This window comes from Vicugna pacos, chromosome 2, assembly GCF_048564905.1.
Source record: "Vicugna pacos chromosome 2, VicPac4, whole genome shotgun sequence".
NCBI lineage: Eukaryota > Metazoa > Chordata > Mammalia > Artiodactyla > Camelidae > Vicugna > Vicugna pacos.
In genome coordinates, this window is record NC_132988.1 from 72,765,077 (window position 1) to 72,782,087 (window position 17,011).

The following is a 17,011-nucleotide window of genomic DNA, read 5'->3' on the forward strand; positions in this document are numbered from 1 at the left end:
TCAGTAAATTTCTATCAGCGCCACCCAAGTTTCCATTAGCTGCACGCAGTACCTCGTAAACACTGAAGCAAAGGAGAGCTCACCAACTTTCTTTATTGGTGTGGTTTTTTCCTGTGTCTCATTCAACGTGTGATGTTAACTCAGACCAAGCCAATTAGAACAATTACTACAGCTTTCCCCCAATATCTGTACACCTAAAACTAGAAACCACAAATCATAGAAGAGCATCCTCATTGTGTGTGAGAAGGGACCACTGCTGTTACAGCACTCAGGGTCCATCATTTTCATCTTTGGGTCAGGGGTAGGTTTGTGTCACTGCTGTTCAGTTCAGGAGACTTTGCTAAATCACATGACTTCATTATTAGTATTTGATTCCATAACAAGAGCCTTTTATTTTTTTTAATTATTCTTGATCTAATCTCTAACATTCCCTTTAAGGATTTGATTAAAGTTAAATATCTTTGTAAAAATAGTGACCAGTGATTAAATATGATGGACAGACACTGATTTACAGGCAATAAGCCCTGGGGTTTTAAGCTACCTGAAGGCCACTTGTGTATTGAAAGATAAAACACACAGTTTTCAGAATTAACACTTTATAATGTTGCTATTACAAACATATTAGCAAACTCTGGAAATGAGCCTAAATTGCTGGAACCTAAATAAAATATCTTGGAAGAAAATAATGATGTTCAAGTCATAAGACGTCATTCACTTTATTTTTGAGCATTACAGCAGCCATCCTAAGACTGTGTTCCAAGCCTTCTCAGCTCACAGTTGAGTTCTATGTAAACCAATACCACTCAGCCTGCACAAAAGATTTCACAGTTCAGTGCAGAGCATTAACACTGTAGAAGAGGGGGTGGCAGAGTCACTGTGCCCCAGTGGTGTCCATGGTTAATAAGAGGTGATGTAGATGGGTAATAAGAAATTCTGCATGCTGCCAAATATTCAAATTTTTTAGTTTCAGTACAGACCACTTGTACTTCCTAAGCCTCATTCAATGAATAATTAAGGGCTCACGGGCCTATTGACAAGTATTGGGAGTACAATAAGACCCCACCTTAACCACATGACCAAACTTACCATTACCAATAATGAACACTGGTATTCAAATCAAATGTCACAGTTTGCCTCCTGATGTGGTGCACAAAGAAGGGTACGCTATCACCCTGCCAAACTTGTTTTAACCTGAATCTAATCACGAGGAAACAATCAGACTAATCCAAATCTGGGGGCTATGTGCAAAACTGACCTGGACTCTTTAACAATGTCAGTGTCAAGAGAAAAGATGGAATTGTTGCAGGATTAGGGGCTTATAGAAACATGATAATTAAATACAATGAATGAACCCTGATTGGATCTTGAATTTTTTTTTAAAAAAGCTATAAATGTCATTGTTAGGAAGTTTGAATATCTACTCTATATTGTATTATGTATTATATATACCCTATATTATATATATATATACTCTGTTATATATATACTTCATATTAAATATACTCTGTATTACATAAACTCTGTATTATATTATTGTATTAATGTTACATTTTTGGAGTATGATAATGATATTGTAATTATATAAGAGAATGTCTTTATTCCTAGGAGACACATATTACTAAAGTATTGGAGGCCCAAATCATGATGCCTAAAGCTTACTTTCAAGGGTTCAGTAAAAAAAATTTTTATACCAATGTTAATAGATATATTAATATTTACTTTCTACTATACATTGGTTTTATATTTATCCTAATAGATATATTAATTATATACATTGTGTGTATATGTGTAAACATATAAGATTATTGTCTTAGTTTCTCAGGGTTGCCATAACAAATTAACATGAACTGGGTGGCCTAATACAACAGAAATTTATTTTCTCATTGTTTTGGAGGGGAGAAATCTGAACTCAGGGTGGTGATGGGACCATGCTTCTGCCAAAGCCAGTACAGGAGGATCCTTCCTCGCCTCTTCCAGCTTTTTGTGGTTGCCTGCCTTCCTTGGCATTCCTTGCTTTGCAGCCACATCTTTGCCTCTGTCTCCATGTGATATTCTCTTTGTGCATCTTTGTCCAAATTTCCTTCTTCTAAGGACACTAGTCATTGGATTAAGGCCCATTCTAATCCAGTGTGTCTTCATCTTATCTTGGGTCTATCTGCAAAGACCCTATTTCCAAATAAGGCTGTATTCACAGCTACTGGGGTAGACATGAGTTCTTGGGGGACACTCTTCAACCCAGTGCCGTCAAAGATTTTATAGAGTTGAGGAAGGAGAGAGGAAGGAAGGGTGCACAATAGAGCAAAATGTTAACAAATGGTGAAATTTGGTAGAAGGTATATAAATGTTTATTTGCCACTCTTTCATATTTGCTAAAGGTTTGAAGTTTTCAAAATAAAATAAAACTTGGGGAAATATGCTACACCACACACACACACACACACACACACACACACACACACACACACACACACAGGTGGGAAAGGAGGGGACACTGCCCTTGCCTGTAGTCTATCTTGAAGTTACGGAGGATACAGTGGAGGCCATGCATGACAACCTCAGTGCACGTGCGACAGGAGTGGAGGCGATGGTGCTAACTCAGCTGGGGCTCGTTGGGAAGAGTCTCCATGAGAAGTGACACCCAACTGAACAGGGTTTGAAGGACAGGATAGGAGTCAGCGGCAGAGTAAGGGTGCACTTGGGGGACGACCAGTGGGCCAGAATGGTTGCCGCAAAGGGCATTCGTGTAAAACCCGTGGGAGCGGAACTGGGAGGGAGGCGGGAAGCCTTTTCCGGAGGATGCTGCATGAGGGTGCCGGCCCTCACCAGGAAGACCGCGCGCAGCCAAGGCCAGATTTTGAGCAATGTATGACCTGAGCACATTTTTGTTTGGGGGCTAGGGGTGTGGAGGAGCCTGGAGGCAAACCAACTAGGAGACTGGTGGAACATGCCGTATAACAAACAAGGGGCGTCAGAGTAGGGGAGGGTGCAGGCTGCATGAAAGCTAAACCCGGAGGGCGTGGCTGCGGGGTGGATGGAAGTTGCGGAAGAGGGAGGCGAGGTGACCGGGCGGTTGGTGCCACCCTTCCCTGCAGAGGGTACAGGAGGAAAAGAAGGAAGGGCCGGAGCAGAAGGCGGTGGAGAGGGTAAAGGCTGTTCTCAGTCCCGGTGTGCTGAACTTGAAGGGCCAGGCGGAGGCCTCCGAGAGCTGCTGGAAGCCCGGCAAAGGGACCTGGCCCGCATCGTGCATATACTGGTGTTAAGTGAAATCATGGATTTTGAGATTTCCCATTTAGAGTGTAGAGAGGAGAAGAAGGACGTAGGGACAAGCAGAAGGCTGGGCATAGAACCTGAAAAGCAGGGAAAAAGGAGAGCTGGACAGAGGGGTGGGAGGGAGGCCAGGAGCCTGCCGTCAGGAAGTCCAAGAGGAGGGTGTTCGTGGGGAGGGAGAGGACAGCAAGGTCAGACAGCACACAGGGGCTGACACGAGTCCTTTCCCTTTTACAACCCGGAAGTCTTCGCGGTTTTAATAAGGCCGAGGTCAGATGGCCAAGCGAGGCGTTTAATTAAAGCGGAAGAAGCATGGAGCCAATCTGGGCAGAATATTCTTTCTCGAACCTTGGCGGAGAAGAGCTGAGAGACAGGGCAGTGGTCAGCAGAGAACTGCAGTGTAGGGTCAAGGTGAGTCACGCGCAGGTCTCCACAGGGCAAGGGCAGGCGAACACTTTTATACAAGGAAGAGGAAGTTGGGAGGACGATAGTAAACAAAGAGTCCCTGGCTTTTCATTGGCTGAGTCCTTACCCTGGGGTAGGCGGGTGGAGAGTTGTTTTCTCCTTCCTTTTGAGCTTGGCTGTCCTCCCAGGGTGTGAGGGCTCCCCCTTCTGGACTCTGTGTAATTGAGGTTTCTGCTTACTAATGATTTTACACGATGCACCACAGTTGAACCACTCAGCTACTGAGGGACATTTTGGTTGTTCCCACTTATGGGCTATTACAAATAAAGCTGCCAAGAGCAATTGGGTGTACAGGTTACTATGTGGATCTAAGTTTTCATTTCTCTGGAACAGATGCCCAGGAGTGCAATTGCTGGGTCATGTGGTAAGTGTGTTTGGTTTTAAAAGAGATTACCAAACTATTTTCCAGAGTGCTGCAGCATTTCCCATTCCCCTCAGCAATGTATGAGAGGTCAAGTTTCTCCATATCTTCGTCAGCATTTGGTATTATTACTATTTTTTATTTTAGTTAGGTGTATAATAGCATCTCACTGTGGTCTTAATAATTTGCACCTCCCTAAAGGCTAGTAATGTTGATCCCCTTTTCATGTCCTTGTTTACTGTCATATATCCTCTTTGTCTGAGGATATCTTCATGTCTTTGGCCCATTTTCCCATTTGTATCGTTTGGTTTCTTTAATGCAGAGTTTCGAGTGTTCTTTCAGTATGGTTTTTCAAGGTTCTTAAATCTCATTCTTCTAAGCACAGAGCCTGTTCTAATTTAGCCTTAACCAGCAGGGTCTTGACTCTTTGCTTCAATATGGATGCAAGGATCCAATCCTTTATTATTCAGCAGGGGCCTTTTCCCCCTATATCCCATTCAAAAATCATCCGTGACATCCTCTGCTCTTCTGTGGCCGTGCCCTGAGTCTACCTTTGTGCTGTCTGGACTTTTTGGTCTCAGACTCCCTCCTGACCTCATGGTCAGCTTTGTGAGCTGAAACCACACCTGGGAAGTTGTACTTCTTTTGCTGGATCCACAAGCTTCTGGATGCAAAAAAGAAGAAGGAGAAAGAGAAGGAAGACGAGAAGGAGGAGGAGGAGCTAGTTGGCTCCTGTGCCCTGCTCTTCTGTGCACCAGCCTGTTTGAGATTTGTCTGCTGTCCCCAAAGGCTTTAAAGAGTAAATGGTAAAGGGAAGAAACTTAAAAATCTGTTGTCCTACAGACAGTGGCCCCCTTTGAACATGGTTTGCAGCCACAGAAAGGAAATAAAGGAATGTGGGAGAGGAGGCCTCAGGGAGGAAGTCTTGGGTCCACCGTACACCACACGGGATGATGGCCTTCCCTGACGCACTCGGAGCCTCTGACAGGTTATTTTTAACTGCCACATTGTAAAGTCAATGTTTGCACTTTGATAAGTATCCTGTCCAGTGGCTTGTTCTAAACTCCGGCCTGGGAGGTGACTGGAAGAGTCTAGGAGTGGTCTGTGAGAGAGAAATGGAGTGAGTGAAATATAATAATCCTGTAGCTGCCAGGCCTGGTATCCACGACAGATCAAACAACCTCCGTGCGTTGTGATCCACGGCTTGCATCACCTGGTCACGCGCTGTCGGTGGAATTTGCAGAATGGATTGTTCTCTCGAGTCACCCGATACCCCTGAACAATGGGCGCACACATTCCCAGTTTTATGTAAGAGCTAACAAGGAATGCTCCCTCCACCTGATCAGAAGCAGGAAGCTGGTGCCTGACTGCCTGCCTCCCTGCCTCCCTCCTCCAGCTTTCTCCTCCTCCTCCTCCTTATCCTCCCATCCATCTTTAAGGAAGAAAATAAGAAGGAAAGCGGAAAGCAAGAGCGATCCATTGCACAGAGGTCACCGGGAGAACAATGCCACAGGTTGGGGTGAAGATAAACATGGGAAACTAGGGACACCTTGGGTTTTTTGGGTTTTTTTTCACTTCATAGAATTTGTTTTCTTTTCTTTGTTGGTTTTTCTCATTGAATACTCTTCTAGAAAAAAAAGACATTAAAGTGTGAGCTATTTTGAGGCCTTGCCTTACTCATACATTGAGATTTCAGAGCTGAGAGAGTCCCCCTCTCCAGCCACAACATTGCTGGGGTTTTGGGTTGCCTGTAACACAAAGCCCCGCTGAGACTGGGTTAAACAATAAAAGAGACAGATTGACTCAGAAGGGTTAGAAGCAGTGGTCTCAAAGTCGATTTGATTTAGTAACTTGCCAGATGGTTTTTCTTTACCTTCCGTGGTGTCAATTTCAAGCTAAGGCCAGCCCCGTGTTTCAGTGTCCACCTCTAGAGAGAGGAGGTTAGTCCTTAGTGCTGGCTGATCGCCCGTGAGCAACCCCTCTGACCTGGGAAATGTCATGTGCTGACTGGCCGAGGCCTTAGCTTCCCTGGCGTGGTCCCTGTGGTGATGGAGGTGGGCTCCCCAGGATCAGCCCAGTCACCCCCGGAAGCTGGAGTGGATGCGAGGGTGACAGCCGCAAGGCACATCACTCCATCCCCTAAAAAGGTCCCTCTAATTCCTGCACTGAGGATTAAAACTCCTTTAAGAGGTTGTCAAGGCTCTCACTCTGAAATTTGAAATAAAATTGAACTAGTAACAGTGAATTTACATTAAAATGTATTCAGAGAGTACATTTTTATTAATGCAAATATCAAGTGAGAAGTTATTTCTCTATAACTGAATTAAACTAATTCATGAGCCCTATTTCTATTTGGTAATAGAAAACTAAATCTTTCTAGGGGTTTTTTGCTTGTTTTTTTAAGAAAAGCACGGAGGGGAGGTTATAGCTCAGTGGTAGAGTGCCTGCTTAGTGTACACAAGGTCCTGGGTTCAATCCCCAGTACCTCCATTAAATAAACAAACAAACCAAAATACCTCCCCCCTAAAAAAAAAAAAAAAGAAAACAAAATAAAAAAAAAAAAAAGAAAAAGTAAAGCACAGGTTAGTATTTAAATGAACCTCCCTCCCTGCCCCCACATACTCCCTTCATCTTCTCACCATCTTCTGCTGGAGAATTTGCCCTTTGCCAGGACGGTCTGCATTGGGAGCTTTTCCTTCCACAGAACTTTGTAGCAGTCATAGAAGAAAGAGAAAAGGGTCTATAATACACCATGGCAGGTACTGTCTCCCTGAGGAGTGTGAGGAAGGATGTCTGCCAACCACTCCATCTAGGAGCCCGCGAGGGCGTGTCTCTGATCTGGTCACTACTGATGGCCCTCGCCGGTGACTCTAGACCAGCAGGCTCTCCGAGGACTCTCAGCACACCAGGGCAGGAGCAGTGTCAGGATCTGGCTCGATGCAGGAAACTCAGTCCTTCAGTAAATTCTTAGTGAAGTTAAGATTTTCCTTCACCTCTTGCTCTTTTTTTTTTTTTTTTTAAACTTTCTCCCTAAGAGTGATCTTGGTTCCTGGCGTTCTTATTTATGACCTTGACATTTAAGGGCGGGCAGCTAAGAGGTCTTCCTTGTGAGGAGCCTCTTCTGAGCTAGCTTTGGCTTTTGGCATCTGCCCTCACTCCAGCCGCTGCTGATATCCGTAGTTGGCCTCTGCCCCGTGGTACACTGTCAGGGTGTTCTCAGTCTGTGGCCTTTCTCTCAGCCATACTCCTGCCCTGTCTCAGGGGCAGAGGTGGGAAGGAGGGAAGTCACGGGAGGATGGCGGTGGCTCTTCTGCGCTGCTCTGCTGCCCCAGGAAACGTAGATGTGGAGGTTGGGAGGTTGCTGCCCTGTGGCCTTGCTATTCTGCTGCAGCCCTGCGTGTTGGCACAGGGCTCTTTGGAGAATGTTTCCTCGCAGGACTCCCGATGGGGAGCGGAGACACAAGTCTTCCTGCTCCCAGATCCTCGATCTCTTTTCTCTCCCTCCTTCCCCTGGGGTTGGTCTCTCCATCTTGACCAACAACTCATTCTCTTGCTCTCTTCTTTATTTTCCTTCCAGCCCAGCAAAGATTTTTTTTAATCATCTCTGTCTGGTTTGGAGGGAGGAGGGAGGCTTACATGACTTTCACTCTTAGAATCTCTTGGTTATGGCATAAACCCTGCTGCTTAGTAGTTTTGCTCTAGATCTGGACCTTGACTGCAGTCATGTGATTTGGAACCATTTTACTCAGCTTTAGAAATGCAAAAGAACTTCCTCAGAAATTGAACAGAATGATACACTCAAGTTATTTCCGTTTTAAAATTTTTTATTTCATTTTTCCCCCCTTAATGGAATTGAACCAGGGCCTCATGCACGCCAAGCACACGCCCTACCACTGAGCTAGTCACCCGTCCCCACACTCCCTCAGGTTTATTTCTTACTGATTTTGTTGTTGGAAACACATTTGGCACAATTTCGCCTTTGCTGGGGCTCTTGGTCCAGTTCTCTGAAGGTGAATGCTGTGATATAGAGACCTGATACTCACTTTTTTCTTCAGAGATTCTCATTTTTAACATTGAAAAAAAAATGATCTTGTCTGAAAAAGCCAGTGCTTGCAAGGCAAATGGAAAGGCTAGGAGTAAAAGGGAGCTGTTTCTGCTGCGTCATTAACAGGCTGGTTTTCCAAGGTGAAGATTGACTAGGTATTGGGTAAACACTGAATGAAATCTGACTGAATTCTTTTAGTGTGTTGTGCCGCAACTTTGTGTCCATTTCCCTTTTTCTGTTGGGGAATCTGCTTCATGAAGAGGCACCTACAAATTCTAGGCTCCCAGAACAAGACCTAGAGCAGATGCTGTGATGGGCAGCTCACAGCCACAGCCTGTCTCTCCATCCTCCACAGTCTTGTAAATAGATACACACCTCTTGGTTCCTTCAGTGCTCAACTGAGAGTAAATACCACTGAAATGGTGGGGGGTTCCTTAGGATTAAAACTTGTGTATAGTTCTGTTATCTTTAATATATTCAGTTGTTTTTCCTCTTTTCTCAGTTGACTTTGAATCTAACCTTCTAGGTGAGTAAGCAGTAAACACTCACAGGATGAAAAATATAACTTGGAGGAAGAAAATCCAGGGAAAGATTTTGTCTCCAGGTAGAGGGATGAAGCACTTGAGATCTTTAACTCTCACACCTGTACAAGCTTCTACTAAACTGAACACGGAGCAGCAAGGACCAGATTAACAAGTAACACTCAGATGAGAAGGCCTGCTCACCTTTTGCATCTGTATCTTGTGGATCCGGGATGGTCACATGTGGGAGGCTCCATACTGACTAGCTAGTCTTTGAAAGAATAGCTAGCTCCTACCAGCTTCTCAGTGGGCTCAGATGTATAGAAAGGAAAAATTGCTAAGGATTGTACTCGCTTTCCCAGATTGCCCTGGGGTACATTGGATTAGCCTCAAAGACTGATCCCCATCTTTCTAGTGTAGTAGGAGGTGTGCTGTTTGCTTGGCTTTGCAGTTTCCACCTCCAGTACCCTCCCACTCAGAGTGACCGTATAGTAAGACCTTTTTACACAATCAGATGACAGAATTTCCATTAAAACTGTAGTCAAATGATAACCCTGAAAGCACTGGGTACTGAAAATACAACTAAGTGGATAACCCAGTAAAGCGAGGGTTTGGCCAATGTCCAACACCAGCATCATAGAGGGACTCAGCTACTTTCCCTCTTAAAATAAAAACCAAATATAATTCATCCTTTGGAGATATTTGTGAGAACTTTACAGCACCACATATATAATTTGATGGTACACTGACATATAATAATAATGGCTAAGAGCACGGTTTTTGTAGTCACAGCCTTGGATTTAAAACTCAGCTCAGCCACTTTCTTACCCCAGGCAAGATACTTACGCCTGTCCAAACTCGAGCTCGAGCTCCAGTGTGCCATGAATGGTGTCCACGTGTGCTGAAAGACTGGTCCTCCCAACCCTCGAGGAGGTGCTGTGATGGGGAAAAGATTAGAAACATTACCATAATCTGAGCTTCCACATCTATCAGTCATAACTGTATCATCCTCATGGAGCTGGTTTCAGGGTGAAACACAGACCCCCTCGAAGCGTTCAGTAGAGCACTTAGTAAGCGATTACCAAACAGCAGCGTGCAGTCCGCCAGCCATCCAATTTAGCCAGCATTTGAAAAATGTCTAAAAGGCAATTCCCTCCCACTCCATTGCACAAAAAAGAATCCTGAAAGCCAGGAGCAAGGCCATCCTTTCCAGGAAGTAGTCATTCCTTTCCAGGAAGGTCAGTGTTGACGGCCATTGGAACCAACCCCTGCTCTCTTCTGCCAACTTGCTCTGGAATGCTTCCTTCTTTTACAATAAGTAACTGGAAAATATGCACACTTCAGCCTCCTGTTCCACTGGGAATAAAATAATTCCCTCACATATGAGAGCCTTCTGTGGTTGATTTTCAATATATAGGACGAATTAGGGTTAGGCTTTATCTTTCCTCACATAGCAGATTTTGATGAGCTATCGTTTCGTTTGGTTTTGCTTATGGACAACTTATAATAATTTACTTCACTATTCTGTGCTTACTGTTGGGGTATTATTAGGGTCAGTAAAGTGGCAAGACTGTCTATAAAAGGTAGAAGCCTCGTTAACTTGAAAAGAACACTCAAAAAACCCAAGGGAGGTTTAGTGATTTCCCAGAGAAACCCAATGGCGGGTGTTACTGGAGTCAGAAACCATTGTTCCCATCACTCTAGAGCCTGTTTCCAGGCTGTTCCCATTTGTCGCCAAGGGGCCTTCTGCCCCAATATCTCAGCAGATAGATGGCTGTGGACAGAAGACAGAGGTGAAGAGTCTCTGGGCATCAGCTTAGAGAATACTGCTGTGGAAAAGCCAAGAATGAGCTGACAACTGGGGCAGGATGTTTAAAAGTAACACACCCTGCAAAGTGATATGCATATGAAACCCTCATCCTCTCTTCTTAACCCAATCGGCTGTTTGGATGTAAGAAATAATAACCAAATATATGTACTTAATTGTTAAGAAGTTTGCACACAATCTGGGAAGCTATCAATTAAGCAGAAGTGAAGGGAGTCTTACTTTAGCCAAGTTTTATTTTTGCAACTGTAGAACACACTCCTGTGTCTGTGGTAGTTACTGTCTTAGGGCAGAGACGGGGGTCTGGAGACTGCGTTTCCAGTGCCTGCTCTGTAACTCTTCAGCTCTATGACCCTGGGCACGGTCATAGATGTAAGGACATCTTACATCACTCTCCACCTGTAAAACTATTATTTATAAGGTTTAAGTGTCCTTGGAGGGAAATTCAGAGACCTAGGGATCCAATAAAGGGGATTATGCATGGAATGACCTGAACCGGTGCATGCTATGCAGTAGTAGGTGCACCAGAAGGTGGCCTTCTGGAGTGTGCGTAGAGCACAGAACCCCAGGTTTCAGAGCTGGGTAGCCTTAGGGGTTATTCCATCTCCTCCATTTGTCTTACTTGTCTCTACTCTGATCCACTGTGCACTGATTTTTACAAATTAAATTCTTATAAAATAATCTATTTCTTGCATTTCCAAGCTACTAGGGGTAAGACGTGATCCTCACTGGAGCTCTCAAGTTCAAATCTATGTGCTTACTTTGGTCACAGCACTTACCGCACGGCAGGTAAATTGTTTATTTAGTTGTCGGTTTCCCCTTGACTGAGAATTTGTTGCTGTACAGGGTGTCTCACTTTTGGAGCTCTATCTCCCTAGGACTTAGCACAATGTCTGATGCAAAGCAGATGCTCAGTGTATGTTTATTATTGTCATTGTCAAATGAAACATAAAGAAAGATGTAGTCCAATCCATTTGAATTTAGACTTACCCGGAGACATAGAAAGTTGGTGGAAGAGTTGTGTCCTCACAGAGCCTAGGCAGTGGTGGGACACCAAAGGGCACCTGTCACTGTTACCTGGCACTGCAGGGATGGTCAGCATTGTTAGCCTGCAGTTTCCTGGAGAGGAAGGCCTGTGTTGCTGTGAAATTCCCCCTCAGGATTGCTTTTTTTTGCATCCCATAGATTTTGTATGGTTGTGTTTTCACTGTCATTTGTCTCAAGATATTTTTTGAAGTTCCTCTTTGATTTCATCGTTGACCCATTGGTTTTTTAGTAGTATGTTGTTTAGTCTCCATGCAGTCTTTTTTTTTTTTCTCATTTCATTTCTCTGGTTGATTTCTAGTTTCATGCCACTGTGGTCAGAAAAGATGCTTGAAATAATTTCTATCCTCTTAAATTTGTTGAGGCTTATATTGTGTTGAGTGTGAAATCTATCCTAGAGAATGTTCCATGTGCACTGGAAAAGAAGGTATATTCTGGGCTTTTGTGGGGTGTAATGTCCTGAAAATACCAATTAAGTCTAACTGTTCTATTGTGTCATTTAGGATCTCTGTTGCCTTATTGATTTGCTGTCTGAAAGATCTGTCCATTGATGTTAGTGGGGTATTAAAGTCTCCTACTATAATTGTATTCCCATCAATTTCTCCTTTTATGTCTGTTAGTATTGTTTTATGTACTTAGGTACAGCCTGCAGTTTTTCATGGTGGTCACAGGAGAAGCTCAACCTCTTATGGGTTCTCTGCCCATTGTCTTGGGTCTTCGTGCCCCTAAAGTCAGTCCTGGCCACTCCCCAAAGAGGCTGACCTCTGAAAGCTTCATTTCTCAGTCTCCCCAGTCAACTGGCTGCTGGCAGGGTTTGGCCAATGGGAGATGGATGATTGGAGGGTGGGAAGAAGGCAGAGCCAGGGTTTTTCTCCTGTCCCTTCATCTCAGTGTCCATGACAATGCTTTATTTTTTCCACTGGACCCTGCCTGCCTTGGCTGCACTGGGCAGACCTCCCACCCCCTGGGGGTGCGGGCAGGGGCAGTGGCTTCCCGCTGTGCCTGGGGAGCTCATCCTCTGTCTACATGACCAGTTCTCTCTGTTCCATTCCCTCAGTTTTAAACACTTGTAGTGATTTCTGTTTTCCTGGATTGACTCGGACTGATACTTGAACCATTCTACCTTACCACAACTGGCACGAAATCCATCCAGCAATATATATTGAACATTTATTTTATGCCACAAACTGTGCTGGGTGCTGAGGACACAAAAATGAATAAGGCATCATCCCTGCCCTGGAGGAGCTTTACAGTCTGATTGAGGAGACAGACAAGTAAGCAAAGAATCTGCGAGGCAGTGAAACACATTTATTAATGATATTTACGAAGTTCACAGCAGTACATGAGGCTGGAGGGAGACACGACTACCTTATAGGAGGGGAGAATCAAGAGGGGAAGATTTTAAAGAGAAGGTAGTTTAATATTATGTTAAGACAATATACAGGCTCTGGAAACCAGATTCAAATCCTGACTCCAACATTAATTAACTGTTAATGGAAACAAATGGGGGTTTTTTGTTTGCTAGTTCTTTTTTTTTTGAACCTCATTATGTCTCAATGTCCTTATTGGTCAAAGGTGAATAATAATAATAAACACATCATAGTGTGATGTGAAGATTAAATGACTTAATAGATATAAAGCACTTAATCCAGTGCCTAGCTCATGGAAAATCCTGAAAATGTTGGCAATTATCATGATTTTGTTGCTCGAACAGCAGGGAACGTATAGGTGATCAGCTCCCAACACAGCCTCTGGCACACAGCAGCTGCATAACAGATACGGACTGACTCACTGAATGAATCAGCTGAATAAAAAATAAACAGATGAGCTTACTAAGCAAACAGTGAGAAGTGGGAAGAAGGGCATCCTGGGAACCGGGCAAAGGCGTGGTGGTTTGGAACACCACGGGTCTGATTGCTTTGGATATGCGTGTCAGTCTTGTATGAGTTTGATTCCTGTGAGGTTTTTCCCCTTGAACTCACCTCTGGCTGCAACGACCAAATCAAGGTCCTGGCCTCCAAAGTTGAACTGTCACCTTCCCCTTTCCAAAGGTTCTTCTTTTCAAAGTCAATTAAAAAAAAAAAAATTCAAGGAAGGCAGCCTAGAATGAGGTAGAGAGACTAGGGGTGCCAGATTTAGCAAATAAAATACATTGAGTTAAGTGTGAATTTCAGATGAACAACAAGTACTGTCTAGACACTAAGACAGTTTCATAGTTCGTGCAAAGCACACAGAGCCCATGGCCCATCAGCATGCTTCTGCGAGGACAATCATGGCCCTCAACATGACGCATACTCCATTGTTCCTGTTTTAGTATCCTCCTTAGGAACCATGGAGAAGATTTCCTGTCTGGCTCAAGTTTTATATAATTTAAGACCCAACAGCAAATGGCCTAAGAGGTTTCCAGGTCCAGGTCAACACCCCTTCCCCACAAAGGACCATCCTAGACCTGCCTGGCCTCAGTGGTTTCTCTCTGGTCTGAACACACACACTGAATTTCCTGTTTCTAATTCATGTTTGCCACTTGGGTATGCCACCTTGCTATGCCAGTTGTCTTCCTTTTCTATAGGCTTTCATTTTCAACTAGATTACAAGGGAGTGAAAATCAAATGTTTTTGTATCTTTTGAGCCCAGGACAGAGCATGTTCTCTGTCTGTCTGTCTGTCTCTCTCTGTATGTATATAAACCAGTACATACAGAAAGCAATTAATATTTCCATTGGGTGTTGCCAGCCATTGTAGGGGATGGTTATTGCCTAGTGGACTTTGGAGTTAGATGGAGTCTGAATTCCCCACAGTGAATATTGGACTTCGGGCAAGTGATTTCACATTCCTCCTTTGTAAAATGGGTACAATGCTAATTGATCTCTCAAGATTATTAATTGTATGAAGTTGATTAACTGAAAACTAATTAGCACTTGGGGAACATTTCCAACTGGAAGTTCTAGTTATACTGATGGCAATTAATAAGACTTAGGGGACTGCTCCACAGTATCCTGACCACCATGTAATTCCTACACTTCAACTGTAGGAAGTAGATACCAGAATGGAGAAGACACTTTAAGTCGGCTATTTTATTAAGCTGATTGAATGTTTGTAGAAAACCAACCTATAACAGAAACCAGCCTCTCCCTGCTGGCTCATGGTCATTTAATGAATAACCCATCACTATGAAATAAGGAGGGAGAGGCTGGCCAGGAGGCAGGGTGCAAACAGTTCCGTATACGTTGCTGGATTGTCACTGTTCCCCCACATTCATCTCCCTCCTCACTGCACCATTTTTGAGTGATTGATGTTAGTTTGAGCAAGGATTCCAGACAGGGAAAAGCAAATACATAAGTCAGAGGTCAGGGGAGAAGAACAGGCCAGCGGGGGAGGAAGACAGACCGAGCTGATAATTGAAAGATCATGAACGTGGGGGTGGGTTACAGCAGCATAGTAACAGGGGGAGCTGGACACCCTGGGCTCTCTCAGGCATCTGCCCAAAGCCCAGGGTTACAATTCATCTTAAAAGGTCTACAGAGCATGGACTTCTAACTATTTGGGCCACCCAGCGTGGACTTTTGGAAATGGCATTGTTGAGTAAAGCCATTAACAAATTACCTTTCTTGCATTTCCTTCACTGGCGGGAACTTCTGTTTATGCCTCCTTAGCAGCAGCTGGAAGGAGTGAATTTGCTGACAAGCGTCTGTGTGCAGTGGGCCACTTGATGGAATTTTTATCATGCAGAAGTGATCCCAGATGATTAGTTGAGAGATTGCCAGGAATCCCTGGAATCTAATTAACAAGCAATTGAGCACACGGAAATTTCATCTTAAGGGAGAGTCAAGGTGAAGAATTTATAAAAATAAGCCATATTGAGTTATCTACTATTGTAAATATTTAAATTTTGTAATGGGCATCCATTCCCAACTTGCTCTCAACTAAATAGGGAGCTGGAATCTGTGATGTAGTGGGCCAAGGATGGCTTTGGAGGCTAGATTTTTTATTAGACATCAAGCTCCACTGTTTACTAGAGATTGGTTAGTCCCTCGGTGCCTCTGTTATCTCATCTGTAAAATGTATATGTAATCATTCTCATCCCATAGGTTATGAAGATTAAACCAAATAATGAGCAACTAGACCCCGGCCTTTAGAAGAACCTCAAAGTTTAAATATCCTTTTTCTTTTCTCAGTGTAGGTGGTGAGAAGTGGTCAGAGTGTGAACGCATTCTTGGGGTGGCAGTTTAGGCTTTGCTGATAGATTCAGTGTGTAATGTATGAGAGACATCTTAAGGTTTTTGGTCTGAGAAATTGGAAGATAGTGATGCTATTTGCCATAAAAAAGCAAGTTCAGGAGTTAAAATTTTAAAAACCAGGAGTTTAATTTTAGCCTTGTAAAGTTTAAGATGCTAGATAAACATCCAACAGCAGGCAATTAAATATATGAGTCTGGAACCTGAGATTCAGGGTATAGACAGAAAGAAAAGGAAGGTGTAGGATTAGAAGGTTTGCTTTTTTTTTTTAAGATGGGAATAATAATAGAATGGTTTTCAGTAATGAGAATAATCCTAAAGAGTGGGAAAATGTGACAAAGCCTGAGAGGGGAAAATCCCTGGAATAGAGAGAGCATAGGAGTAATGTAGTGAAGGATGGGCTCTTGTGCATAAATGGGACTGTCACTATAGCTCGTCTGTCCCTAATAACAGAAAAGATGATAAATTGCATGTATGTATGCATGTATTTAATTAATCTATTTTTAAAGGAAGTACTTGGCATTGAACCCAGGACCTCGAATAAAGTATATATAAATAGAGAGGCCCATATGGTGGTTTGAGTTTAGGGAGTTGCCTTCTGATTGCATTTCTTTTCTTGGTGACACAAGAAGCAAAGTCAGCGTGAAGATAATGGTGAAGGATTGAAGTTGACAAAGCTATGAAATTGACCAGGGAAGTGGAAGAAAGAATGACTTTGGGATTGCCAAATGGATGGATTTAGAATTGCCAAGTAGCATTAAGGGCTGACTTAAGGTTAAATGTCATGGACTTAAACTGAGACCAGCTACTTTCATCCGTGCAGATAAGAGTGCAGAGTAGGTGGACGAGAGGTTGATTCATCCCATCCTGGGATTTTTGCCGATTGAGTATACAGAATAAAGTGAAGAGCAAAAGAGCTGAGTGTTTATGCAAATAACTGATTATGACGGTAGTCCCTGGACATGGAAGATGGATAAGAAAGGAAGGTGAGCACGTCTTTGAAATGTGTAAGAAGCACTGAAAGAGCCAGAGGACCAATAAATGGAATAAAAATTTGTTGGAGTCAGAGTGTTAGAACAAATAAACTGAAAAGAGAGGAGGGGGAAATGCAAATTGAAACCACAAGGAGATATCAGTTCATATCCACCAGGATATCTGTAATAACAGAGACAGATAATAAGTGTTGAGGAGGATGTAGAGAAATTTGAACAGCTGCTGAGATTATAAAAGGGTACAGTGACTTTGGAAA

General features: G+C 43.4%; 1 protein-coding gene across 2 annotated transcripts in view; it reads left to right on the plus strand.

Annotated features, from left to right (window-relative positions):
* Positions 1-17,011, plus strand: part of SHROOM3 (shroom family member 3) — a 288,650-nt gene that overhangs the window by 64,226 nt on the left and 207,413 nt on the right. The gene's annotated exons all lie outside the window — the stretch shown is intronic.